The 14,209-nt window shown below is 34.4% G+C and overlaps 1 pseudogene; it reads right to left on the bottom strand.

Moving 5' to 3' along the window:
- Positions 1-12,192: 12,192 nt before the first annotated feature.
- LOC125823927 (mitogen-activated protein kinase kinase kinase 20-like) lies at positions 12,193-13,256 on the bottom strand (annotated as a pseudogene).
- Positions 13,257-14,209: the final 953 nt, after the last annotated feature.

Below are 14,209 nucleotides of genomic sequence, written 5' to 3'. Positions count from 1 at the left end.
CTTTTAAGATTTATATTGTTGTGAGTAAAAATATCAACATAAAACTTCATTTTTTGTTACTGGAATTATGCATGTGAAAAAAATTCAATCACTTTATTTAAGTATGTTATATAGAGCTTGAACTATTAATAAATATAAATGACTAAGTCAAGTATTGAGTGTATTTAAAATATGAAAATTCATCAAGTGCAATTATAGAAGATATTGTTGGAAGTTTTTTTTTTTTTTTGCGTCAAGTTGTCACAATTTATTTATTTTTTTCAATTCATTTATCTTTATAAATTGAAAAGATGAATAACCGAATAATAGTCCCAAGATACTATTTACAAGAGCAAAATAAAATAAATATTTGATCGATTTAATGAACACGTCTATTTAAAGGTGATATGGCACCCACAACCTTCAAATCCTGAATAAGATAGCTAGTTCTATCATGCAACAACAAAAAAATTATTATGTATGAGGCACAACTAATATTAATTGTATAAGGAGATTATTTTATTGATAATATATTCTGATGCGTGGGACTATGCTTTATTTTCCTTGTTGGCCTTTGTTTCTCTTTGTTACTTTTCTCTTTCCTCCTTTTTCTCATTTTTTGTTTTCTCTAGATCTAATTTGAAACAAATTAAATTACTCCCTCAGTTTATATAATGAAAATAATTTATCTTTTTACTTATTTATTTTTACAAAAAATATTTTTATAAATTTATTATTATTATCATTAAATAAATGCATAAGATATTAATAATAAAATTTTAAATTTTAAAATATAGTTAATTAAACTAAATTAGTAAAATAAATTTCTAATATAAATACAATTGAATATAAAATGAAAAACTTATTATTGTATTACACATTAAATACTTAGATGTTATCGACATAGAAAGCATGATTATGATCATTATTATTATTAGGCATTTGACTATAGAATTCATATATATTTGTGTTGTATTTGAAATATATGGAGTTAGAGTTAAAACTAGAGTTATTCTTTATTCTTGCAAAAAATTATTCAAAATAATGTTCATGTTATACTTATATAAAATTTCAAAAGTGAAAAATGACGTGAAAAACATATTATACCAACATATTTCCAAATTTAAAATATACCTTTAGAAAGAAAAAGGTTGTTTTCAAATAAAGTAAAAATTATTTTTATAAATAAGTAAATAAATTTTTATGTTTAAATGAAGAGCAACTTTCACATATAGCAAACACAAAATTCATATTTGTATGTTATAGCAAAGTTTGCATAATTGCACTCCATAGCAAACATAAATATGCATATTTCGCTATACATATACAAAAGAAAGCAGTTGTATAATCTGTTTTGGAATACATACACAAAAAGATCAATTGTATAAAGTGAGAGAGGCGAGTGAGCGAGCGAGCGAGATCTGGGAGAGGGGAGAGACGGGAATGAAAATATATGTATATATACAATTTTCATGCATTTTATACATTTGCGTTTTTGTATAAAGTGAGAGAGGTGAGTAAGAGAGCAAGATCTAGGAGAGTGGCGAGCGAGATCTGGGAAAGGGGAGAGAGGGGAACGAAAATATATGTATATATACAATTTTCTCTCGCTTTATACAAACACAAACGCATTTTATACAATTTGCATTTTTTGTATAAAGTGAGAGAGGCGAGATCTGGGAGAGTGGCAAGCGAGATCTGGGAGACGGGAGAGAGGGGAACGAAAATATATGTATATATATAATTTTCTCTCGCTTTATACAAACACAAATGCACTTTATACACTTGCGTTTGTATAAAAAATGAGAGAGGCGAGGGAGAGAACGAGAGTGGCGAGCAAGATTCACCATGAGAGAGTTGAAATAACAACAGTTTGCTATGAGGTACAATTAAATCAAACTATATTTATAGCATTTAATTTGAATTAATAGTTTTCTATTATATACAATTTTCTCTTAAATGAATCCTAAAAGTAGAAGTTACAAAGACATGAAATATAAAGGCAAAATTTTTTAAAGTACAATAAATGAAAAATGGGAGGAAAAGAAATAAAAATAATTTTTAGTGGTCAATTTTCATGGGATAAGTGACCATTCATTGAATTAACTTGAATTTATTTATGCTCACAACCTTTAATTATATAATAATAAAAATTATAATTTGAAAAATATTTTCTGTTAAAAATAATAAGTATTTTCATCCGAACAAATTAAGAGAGCAATTAAATTGATTTCCAAATAGAATTCAAATTTTAAAAAAAAATCGAGGGGAAATGAGGAAAGAGAAACTAAAGATCAAGATGGAAAATAAAACAGAGGTCCCATAAAGCAGAATATAATATCAATAAAATAATCCTCTCATACAACTAGTACTAGTTGTGCCTCACACACAATAATTTTCTTTAAATAGTTCCTATATTGACATATGGTTGTGCATATATAGATAAACATATATTTAGTATATATAAAATATATTTTAGACTAAGTTATGTTTGAAATCATCTTTTTCATTATTATTTTTTGGAACGCAAATATAAGCTCTATATATAAACACATTAGTCAATACATAATACCTATCGTATTTACAAAAATAATAAGTGATAAATAGCTAAGAAAATAAAGTCAATAATGTACAAATTTTATAATATGGTAAGGGAAAAACGTGGGACGCACGTTCCCAGAGACTAGTAAAAGGAAAAATTACTTAAAATGTTGGATTTAGCTTTGATTTTCATGTCGTGTTTTGATATGAGTTAGGCATTGTAGTTGTGCATTGTTGATTCATTTGTGCTAGTTATACACCTAACAACATGTTCTATCTATGTATCTACTGAATTTCATGATCAAATATAATGTGTTAAAGACCGAGTTATTTCCTCATATGTGATCTTGTGGAGTTGAGTTGTGAAGGATTGAAGATTGAAATATGATATATTGATGTGGACCATGTAAGTCTGGGATTGAAATATGAATGAGGATCGTATGGGACCAATTTGATACAAAACGATTATTGAGTCGGATAGCTATGATGATATATGAGGACCATTTCATGAAATCATTGATATGATCAATTACGCGTATGCATTTTTAATAAAATATTTTTTGTGGAGTATATTTTCCTTAATACCAAACACACCCTAACTTTTTCCTCATAATGAAGTTTTGGCTTTGACTTCTTAATCATATAAATCAACAATTATATACTAACATATAGAATACATAAACTCCTCATATTTAGAGCTAAAATGCCAAAATATGAGTCATCTTTTATTTTATTTTTTTGAGACCCACTGCGGTATTGCACCAAGTTTATTATGTTTTCACTTTGTTTATATTTTTTTAATATTTCAAAAATATTTTTTTATTTTATTTTTTCACTTTTAACAAATAAAGAAGAACAATTACATTTAACTATGTCTTAATTTCAACATTAATTCTTCGTTGACCAAATTATTTTTGAAAATTTGATACTCCACTAAACATTAATTAATTGAGATAATCTGGTAAAATAATTATGTCTGAATATTTCAAATTCATATGTAACAGGTAAACGTAAGTAGAAAATAATAGTAAAATGTACAAATTGAGTGTTGAGTAGGACCGTTTGGGACCTTTTTTCTTTGTTTGTCGGTGTGCCGCTGTGGACTCAAATGACCACTCATTCTCCGATGCAAAAGGAACCAAACAACATTCATCAGCCCAACATGGTAAAACAACTAATGTTTGTATTTTTCCATAGCTAATGTTTATGCTATTCTGTAGTCGTTTTTATTTTTATAGCGTTTTTTTCCTCTCCCTAAAAATATTTGAAAGAATTGTTCTGTTTTTTTTTTTTTGGGGGGGGGGAGGTGTATGACTTGAATCAGTGTTGCTAAAACTTTACTTTTGTGTAGTATTTCTAAAAAATGTCTTTTTTCTAGTTTTGAGTTGAAATTGAAGGATATCTGGCAAAAATGTGTATTATAATTTTTTTTTATAATTGTCGTTTCATCAAATTTAATTTATCACAAAATATCCTTATTGTTCAAATTGATAGAGTATTAGCTAATTAAAATGCTTAAAGAGGTGTATAAAGTAATTTAGATTAGTGGGCAACATTGTTGTTGCTTAGTTGAAGTCTAAATCATATAGAGGTAGGTGGTTTAGTGGGAAATATATTTATTGCTTAGTTCTTTCTTTGTAGTAGAGTTCCTACATTGAGTGGGAAGGGATTTACAGGTAAATTCCTAGGTTACAAGAGTTTGTAATATGAATCATTGCTCTGTTTGAGTGAAATGGAGTTTGGGTTGAAATCGTATGAGTACAGGTTGTGGTTTTCACCACCCTTGAGCAAGGGGGTTTCCACATAAAATCCTTGTGACTGATTTACTTTGAGCTATTTATTTTCTGCACTTCTATTCTAGTTACTATTCTTGTTTAGTCAAAGGACCTAACAGTGGACGCATACATTCCAACAATTGGTATCAAAGCCTGGTCTCTCTAACTAGTTAACACCTAGAGAGAATCAAGTGGAAGAATGGTTGCTCTAGTAAACCTGAAGGAAGGACAATCATAAACAAGTCAGGATTTTGCTCAGAATTCTTCCAAAGTCTTGGGCAATAAGGTTGATGATATCACTAAAGCAAAGGACCTAAAAGTGTTGAAAATGGACGCCTTGATTGGAAATCTTCAAACTCATGATATGAACAGAAATCAAGAAATGGGAAAGAAGGAAATAAAGAGGGACAAGTCAATAGCTCTCAAAGTGACTTCTGGTGATACTTATGAGAATGATGAAGACATGGCATATCTCACTAGAAGATTTCAAAAATTGGTGAGGAATGGAGGCTTTAGGAAGACAGGGAACTCCAAAAGGCCTGATAATGCAAGTGACGTATGCCACAAGTGTGGAAAACCATGGCATTTCATCAAAGATTGCCCCATGCATAAACTTGAATACAAAGACTATGTCAAGGTTGGAGGAGAAAAGGACAAGATAAGGGACCTGGTTCATGATAAGAGTTGAAGAAAACCAGGTGTATACTATGTTATTAAGAAAGCCCTTGTAGTCTAGGGAGACACCTCAAGTGACTCAGAAGAGTCTGAACATCCTGAAGATGCCTCCATGCTTGCAGTGAAAGGTGATGATATTATCTTTGCTGAAATGTTTGCCTTTATGGCAAAAAATCTGATGATGAAGAATCTGAACAGAACTTGCATGTTTATTCGGTTAAACGATTGAGAAACCTAGCGGCTGTCTTGATTGACTCAATCATTGAGTTGACTCCTGAAAAGGATGTCATGAATAACCATCTAAATATCTTTCATGATGAAAAGGTAGCCTTGGTCTCTCAAATGTCTGTAGTGGAAGAACGAATGATTCTAGAATCTGAAAATCTAGAACTCAGGGAGAAATTAAGTGATAAATGTTCTAGAGGGAAGAGTGAAGCTAGTAGTCTACAACTCGAGCTAGAAACTAGCTTGAATACTTCTGAAATTAAACTGGCTATGGCATTGGAGAGAAATGATCAGTTAGAAAGGGACCTAGTCTGCCTCAAAGAAGAACTAAAAAAATCTCTTAAATGTACCACTTCCTCGAAATAGCTCATCAATCTTACGAGCCAAGGCCAAAATGATGGGAGGGATTTAGGAAGCTTGAACCTAAGTCCTCCTTATAATTTGCATAGCAAGTATGTGTCAGTGTCTGACAATCTTTTGTGCCTCCATTGCGGGCGAAATGGTCATATGAAGAAGGAGTGTCCAACTTGGAAGAGAACTCAAGGAAGTTCTTCAAACTATTCCAAATAGAGAAATAGGAAGAAGAAAGGTCCTGGTCTTGCTTCTTGTCCTAAGTTAAAGAAAATCAGTCTGCCTCACCGGACAAATAATTCTCTTATCACTTGTTTATCTGCTTACTAGGAACTCTGACTAAAGTGGGTTCCCAAGGCTAACAAGTGATTTTGTATGCAAGTGAGAGGAAGTAGACGTAACCAGTGTTGTTCATAGATAGTGGATTCTCAAAGCATATGACTGGGAAAACTAAAAACTTCCTCTCTCTCAAGGCACTTCAAGGTGGAGATGTCTCTTTTGACGATGGCAAGAACGAGTTTATTCTTGGTGTAGGCATGTTTGCAAAGTCTGTGGAACACACTATTGAGGATGTGTACTATGTCAATTGTTGAAGTACAATCTTTCAAGTGTTACACATACTTGTGATGAACGAAATGAAGTTAAGTTCTTTTAAGATAAATGTGTGTCACAAATTTGGTCTCTCGGGTGATGATCTTGAAAGAAAAAAAGATGCAAGAGCATGTATATTGCTGACCTGAACACTGCTCATAGTAAAAGTCTCACTTGCCTTAGTGCCAAGGTGAGAATACTGATCAATGACTTAGGAGACTTGGCCATGTGAGGGTTTCTCTACTGAACAAACTTGTGTCAAGGGACCAGGTACGTGGTGTGCCCAAAATAAAATTTGCAGATGATAAAGTTTGTGATGCTTGTGTTCAAGCGAAGCAGATTAGACCATCATTCAAGTGGAATAAGCAAGCTTTTAATCTTCCAAAGAACTTTCAGACCGAAGTGGTGAATACTACATATTCGGTGACCAAAATAATGATGTTGAGAAGATTTATCTCAATGATGTTGAAAGAGTATTTGTGGGATATTCTTCCTCCAGCAAGGCTTATCGAGTGTATAAAATAATTGTGCATTGAAGAAATTGTTCATGTGATTTTTAATGAGTCTAGAAGAACTGAGAAGTTGCAAAACAAAGAAGATTTTGAGATGGAAGAGCTGCTTCAGATTCAGAGAGATGGTCTAAATAGTGAGCTTGTTGAAGTATATTATCTTTACGAATCCAAAAATCCCAAAGAAGTTGATGCAGATAATGAACCTGATGAGGGACCTGGTCCGGTAGACAAATGTTGAACAAAGATTATGAAGTTTAAACTGATAAGCAGATTCTGAAGGTGAGTAGAAAGAAGCTAATCAAAGCATTCATTTGAAAGAAGCAAAGCATGACACTTATTTCTCCAACAAGCTAATTGGTTATCCAAGTTACTCTTCAACAATGTCTTCAAAAGAGAGTTTGCCACACTCATGGGTAGTGAGTTCTAAATGAGCATGATGGATATTTCTTCTTAGAGCTGCAGATCAAGCAAACCTCTAAAGGTACCCTCGTTTGTCAAGAAAAGTACATCAAGGAGCTTCTCAAAAGGCTTAAAATACTTGAAGTCAAGACAATGTTAAAAGGAGGTCATGTTATCATGAAGTTTTGCAAAATGAAAGATCAAATGGCTGACATCTTTACCAAAGTTCCAAGCAAGGAACATTTTGTCAAGAACAGGTATACACTCATAATGACTTAGCTAAAGGGAAGAAGATAGCACAGTGTGATCAGGGCAATTGATTTCTGAACAAAAAGAGGGACATGGTTCCAGCTATGAAAAGCTACTGAAGAAGTTTCATATTATGGATATCAAGACAATTGATACTCCCATGGGCACTAACTTAAAGTAGGATGCTGAGGGACCTAGTTCAGAGATTCCATACCTGTCGAAAGGAATCACATTTGAAGGCTGCTAGAAAATCTTGAGACAATTGAAGAAGACATGGGACTTGGTTCTATTTTTTCCATCAAGAGACTTTTTGATTTGGAGGAATATGTGATGTTGATTATGCTGGGTATCAAGTTAATCGAAAGAGTACCTCAGGAAATGCTTATTTTTTGCGCTTATCACTTATTTCATGTGGAACTAAAAAGGCAATATTTTGTTTCTCTTTCAACAATGTAGAAGATGCAGATTGGTGTGCTCAACTCATATGGATCAAACAACAACTTGAAGTTCTTAGAGTGGTTACTCATACTATCCATCTTTGTTTGATAACACGAGTGCTCTCACTATAGCTAAGAACTCAGTCCACCATAAAAGAACTAAGAATATTGATGTGAGACATCACTTTCTGAGGGATCATGTTGAGAAAGGAAAGATCAGCTTCTAATTCTGTAAGACCAGGGATCAAATCGCAGCTATCTTCACAAAAGCTCTGACAAGGGACCTGGTCGAAATAAACAAATTGAAGTTGGGGATGCTGAAACTTAATTGAATAGATCCTGCCTGAAATAATCAACCCTCTCGTGACTATGCAAAGGGAGTAGGTATCCTTGTTTTTTAGTTATGTATGTTTTAGCAAATTCAGTCTCATACCTTTTGTAGGTATACACACATGGAAAAAGGGCTGAAGGAAAAACAAGGTCAGGACAGATCTAGGCAATCACATTCAAACTACAAAGAAGGACCTGATCCGTTCTCGAAGGTTAGAATCTAAACATTGCATTCTGAATTATGCATGAGAACCGTTGCAATTGCCACATGTCTATAATTCAGGTTTCTGATCATTGTCCCATCATTTGAATACCAAGATGATACTTCCTTTCACATGATAAACCCTTTCACTTCCTTTATACTCCACATTTCTTTCCATCTCCCTATAAAATTCAAATCCCCTTCCAAAAATTAGAAATTTTCAAAACCCTCTTTTCTCCTCTTTAAAAAACACTTCAAATGTTTAAAGTCTTTGTTCCTACCGGAGAATTTTTCGATGAAGAAATTTTTGAGTGTGAAGAGGGACCAGGTCCAACAAGAAAAAAGAAGAAGGTGGAAAAGATGACGTTAAAAAAGGAAAGGGTTGCTATTCCGAGAACTCAAAGTATGTTGAATAGGAGGATGATTGACGTAAAAAAAATATTGAATTTTTTTTTTTGAAATGGTTCCTCTACTATTGATCTATTCATCTCGGAGGTCTTAAGTAAGTTTGAGTTTACCAATCTTTCTGTCATGAGAAGCTCAGGCTTGTGTTGGAAGCTATGACAGTTGCTCTTGCTAACACAAATATTAAAATAGTTTGTTTGAAGGCTTAGCTTCTGAAATCACAATCAGAGGGACCAGGTTGAAAAGGACTGGAAGCCCTAAAAGGTTCAACATGAGGCCTTGACAACAAAGAATGTTGAACCTCAAGAGAGGCTTCTGAAAATACCATGCTAAGGGATATGCTCTACTAATCCTATTCCTTCAATTCCTTGCTCCTAAGACATCCCCTCTCCTCCTAAACTTCAGTGCGAATCCTCCTTCCTCTTTTTCTATTGAAACTTAGTGGGTATTGTCCTTGTTCTCATTCGTAATAATATTTGCAATGCTTTGATTGCTAATCTTTCAATTATGAATGAAAAATTCCTTGTGTCGACTTACTTGTCTCATTACTTTATACATTTTTACTCATGCTTAGTGTTACCCAAGTGGCCATGAATTTGCTTGAACTGCATTTCTGTCAACTTGGTTTACTGCTTTCACCCTTTTTATGATGTCAAAAGGGAGAAAATTGTTAAGGTATGAGATCAATGTTAGCTACTTGAAGAGGACATGGTCATGTTGAATGTTGGATACTTGAAGAGGACATGATCATGTTGCTAACAAGGGGAATCAATTTATGAGATCAATACTTGAAGAGGACATGGTCATGTTGCTGATAGGGGGAATCAATGCTAGTTACTTGAAGAGTACATGGTCACAGGGGGAAGAAGAAGAAGAAGCCAAGTTTGTCATCATCAAAAAGGGGGAAAATGATATTTTATTGATGATGTGAAGTTTTCATGATTTAACAAACTTCGGGGATGATGGAAAAAAGGGGACCAATCCAGTTACCTGAAGACTCATGCTGATTGGGGGACCTGGTGAAAGGGGGAAGAAGAAGAAGCCAAGTTTGTCATCATCAAAAAGGGACGAAATCCTATTTTATTGATGATGTGAAGTTTAGATGATTTAACTAACTTCGGGAATGATGAAAAAAAGGGACCAATCCAGTTACCTGAAGAGTCATGCTGATAGGGAGAACTGGTGAAAGGGGGGAGAAGGCGAATAAGTTTGTTGTCGTTAAAAAGGGGGGAAATGCTATTTTGGAGCTGATGTTAAGTTTTGATGATTTAACAAACTTAGGGATCTAACAATGGACCAGATCCAAGAAAATGTCTTCTGGTATTGGGACTGACGACATGGGAAATGAATGAATAAACTCAGCGTAAGGAATATTTGTGTGTCATCGTCAAAAAGGGGGAAAATGTTATATTCTAGGTGTTTTGATGATCCTCATAAATGCATGGACGCGGTCCCTGGAAGAGTGCTTTCGTCTAGATTCAAAGTGGTGTACAACTGTAAAGCTATCTTTACAGATGTCTTGTCAGGTTGTTTGGTGAAATGTGCAACGTACTTCACTAATAGGAAAGGGAAATGAAGTTGTTTGTTTTTTTTAAAATTATTATAATAACCCTTGTGGGGGTTAGGGGCTTAGCAACACCCCCAGGCCTTATCATAGATAAACAAGGCAAAATACAGGGAGGGGGGAATAGACCTTACCTCCATCCTAGGGTGGTTCAAGAGTTGGTAGCCTACTAAGGTTCTCCAACTCTTCCCCATACTAGAAATGAAGCCTATCATGTAAGTACCTATGTGAGAGGACTCCTCTCGATACAGAGAATCGAGGAAAGCATAAATGAGGGAGACTCTTCCTTTACAAGAAAAAGAAATTCTCTTCATAAAAGCTATAACTTAAAAAAAGATAGCCTATGTGTAGATGAATGATAGATACAACAATAAACAAACGACATTTTTCATTCAAAAAGAGAGAGAGCTAGCATGTCTTTTTCAAGAACTCAAGCATCAAAGAACACAACAAGGGACCTGGTCACAGAAAGACTGCGTACGTGAAAAGGACGAAAAGACAGTTGTCAAAAAGCTGCCAACTCTGATGTGGTTGGTGCACAACTTTTCAAAATAGCATACTCTCAGCTAATGGCCTCGTCCCAAGGGTTTGTGTCCATTTTTATAATAGTCTCTTCTCAAAACACAAACCCAAGTTTTGGCAAACAAAGTTGTGAATTTTTTAGAATTCATAAGGTCAAAAAGAAAAGTCCATCTTCAAGGAAGAATACTGCTCATGCTCAACAAAGGGACTTGATAGAGTGTTGAAGCGTCTTTGTTGTATTTTGAGCTTTGTGTCTTATGTGCTTAAATTGTAAACCTATTCCTAAGCTATAAAGGAAATAGATCTTTGTTAAATTCAAGAGAAAAGTCTAAACCAGTTAGAGTTGATTGATTTAGTGGGTAACATTGTTGTTGCTTAGTTGAAATCTAAATCATCTAGAGTTAGGTGGTTTAGTGGGCAACATTGTTGTTGCTTAGTTGAAGTCTAAATCATATAGAGGTAGGTGGTTTAGTGGGAAACATTGTTGTTGCTTAGTTGAATTCTAAATCATCAAGAGTTAGGTGGTTTAGTGGTCAACAAAGTTGTTGCATAGTTGAAGTCTAAATCATTTAGAGTCGGATGGTTTAGTGGGCGATAAAGTTATTTCTTAGTTCTTTCTTTGTAGTAGAGTTTGTACATTGAGGGGTAAGGGATTTAGAGATAAATTCCTAGGTTACAAGAGTCTGTAATCTGAATCATTGCTCCGTTTGAGTGAAATGGAGTTTGGGTTGAAATCTTGTGAGTACAGGTCGTGGTTTTCACCGCCCTTGAGCAAGAGGGTTTCCACGTAAAATCCTTGTGTCTGATTTACTTTGAACTATTTGTTTTTCGCACTTTTATTTCAGTTACTGTTCTTGCTTAGTCAAGGGACCTGGTCTGTTGACTGATAGTGAACACATACATTCCAACAGATTCCATTGCATAGGAAAAAGTCTTATTTTTCTCTTGATCTCTACCAGAGCTTAAACCTGAGGGTAATTTTTCATTCATAGTCAAAAGTTGAGGGATGAATTTGGACATGCTTTTCCTTGAAGATTTTTAGATGTGTAGAATGTGTATTTAGAGTCCATCAAATTCACGTTGGAGCTACGTTAATGGTGAGGGCAAAACATTGTTTTTAAATTGGTGACAAAAGAGAGGGAGCAAATATGGTAAAGCACAACAAGTCAGTCATTTTAATAAGGAAACCATAGATTTCTAACCTAGCAATTCAATCATAATAACAAACTCAACATTGCAACATAGATATAAAAACTCGCATTTCTTTATAAATAATGTTGATCAACTATACAATTTTTTTTATTAAACTAATAAGGGGCTGCATGTGAGATCATCTTCGTCAAACGTTTCCTACATACCCCAAAAGAAATCCTAAAGAGGGATCAAGCCCATACATACTTCTATATATATTTACAAATTAATTTTTATTATGTATCTATATATTGTCAATATCTAGTATCCTTCCTCAAGTTTCATTCTCTACTTCCTTCAGATCTGGGAATTGCCTCATGAATTTATGATTGTCGATCTTGAATGTTATCTTCTAGATTGTTTTGTCTAGAAGGGGCTTTGGATTAGGCAATTGCCATGAGAATTTATGATTGCCAATCATGAATGTTACCTTCTGGATTGGTTTGTGTAGAATAGACATTGAATCACTTTTCTTTTTCCTTGTGTTGGCTACTTTGGATGAATTCTGCAGAAAAGTATGGTTCAACAGCATGTTCGCAGTCTAACACATGATGGGATTCTTCACAAACCATTTTTCCAGAAAATCTGGAGCCTCATTTGACAACTTCGAATTCTGAAACTTTGGTTCCTCAAACTCGATTTTGTTCAACACATCATCACCATATGTGTCAGCCCACATCGGTGTCCCTGTAATCAGCTCATAGACAGTGCAGCTAAGAGCCCAAATATCAACTTCTGGGGTATACTCAGTGTTAATCACGAATTTTGGTGCCATATACCTTTTTGTTCCCTGATAAGTCCCTGTTTTTGGTTCATGCCCTGTTCCAATATCACAGAAATCCCAAAATTAGCGATCTTGGCAGTTTTGTCCCTGCCGACAAGGAGAATATTGCCAGGCTTAATGTCGCAGTGAATCATTCCATTGTTGTGAATGCAACTGAGCCCTAAAAGAACATTCTTCGTGTGTTTCTTAGCTTCAACTTCCGACAGTGAATTGCAATTCCGAAGACGATTGACAAGGCTTTCTCCAAAAGCATACTCGAGCAATAAGTTTTAAAGATTGGCGTTATCTTCGAAAGAGACATTAGCTCCGAAACAGTGAATAATGTAAGGAGAATGTTCGAACATTCAGAGAATTTTGACTTCTTCTTTCAACGATTGAGAATCACTCAAGTTGCAAGATTTGAGGGAAATGAGAGAGGGAAGAGTCACACCACGAAATAGTGCATTGGATGTAGAAGCTAACGAGACGACACCGAAACTACCTTGTCCAAGAGTTGTACCTCTCTTCCACAATAAATCCGCCATTGGATGTGCAATGTGTTGGTAGTATACTATAAGTAATGAGAGTAATTTATAGATTTGGATTAAATCTTTCTTTTCCATTCCCTTTCCTATACCAAAATGGATTCTCGCAGTTTCTTAAACGATGAAACTCCTCACACCGCCAGCAAAAAAACTGATTACAATAATTTGGATCAATTATTTTTCCTAATTTTTTACCTTCTAGTGCAAGTTGATAGGCAATGAAATGAGATAATTTAGATAAGTTTTGAGTGTAAATTTTGCAATTATTGGTCTACTTTTCATGTGTGTAGGGTTTTTAATTCAAGTATTGAACATGATTAGTGAAAAAAGACCAACAAGAATGCTAAAGGATGAAAAAAGGAAAAAAAGATATTTGCAAGTGATGTTTGTCCGCGTGCTGGTCGCGCGCTCGGGCTCTCAACGGCGTGCCCGCGTGGTGGGTTTTTGAAGCTACTACCTCTCCGCACGCTGGTCGCGCACTTGGGTTTCCAGCGGTGCGCCTGAGCGGCATGGAGGCGTAAACTCATTAAAGGAAGGGTGTTTTTGGAATTTCCAGGGAAACATATGATGTTGGAGCTTTCCCCAAGTCGAGAGATGGATAAAAAGAGCAAAAAAGAAATGCTAAGTTACGAAGAAGAGGAGGTGGAACACTACTTGAATCCAAAATAGAAGTTGGGATACAAAGTTTGATTTGTATGTCTTCATTTTCATCTTTGTTCTTAGTAAACTCATTCTCATCCTTGGAGTAGATTCTTAGAGGGTATTTGAAAAAAATATTGTATTGATGAATTTGTTGGAATTTTGATTTTCATTCTTATGCTTGAACTTGTTATGGGAATTTGAATTAAATTGCAACCATGTTCATTATTTTATTTAATCGAAAGAGGAATATCTTGGTGAATATTGTTGCATAGTTTTGTTGGATTGAATCAATATATTTTCTCTAAAGTAAT

Source organism: Solanum verrucosum, unplaced genomic scaffold, assembly GCF_900185275.1.
Source record: "Solanum verrucosum unplaced genomic scaffold, falcon-dt-bn FXZP01000065.1, whole genome shotgun sequence".
Classification (NCBI taxonomy): domain Eukaryota; kingdom Viridiplantae; phylum Streptophyta; class Magnoliopsida; order Solanales; family Solanaceae; genus Solanum; species Solanum verrucosum.
Note: the sequence above shows the minus strand (reverse complement) of the source record. Positions and strands in the feature narration are given on the sequence as shown.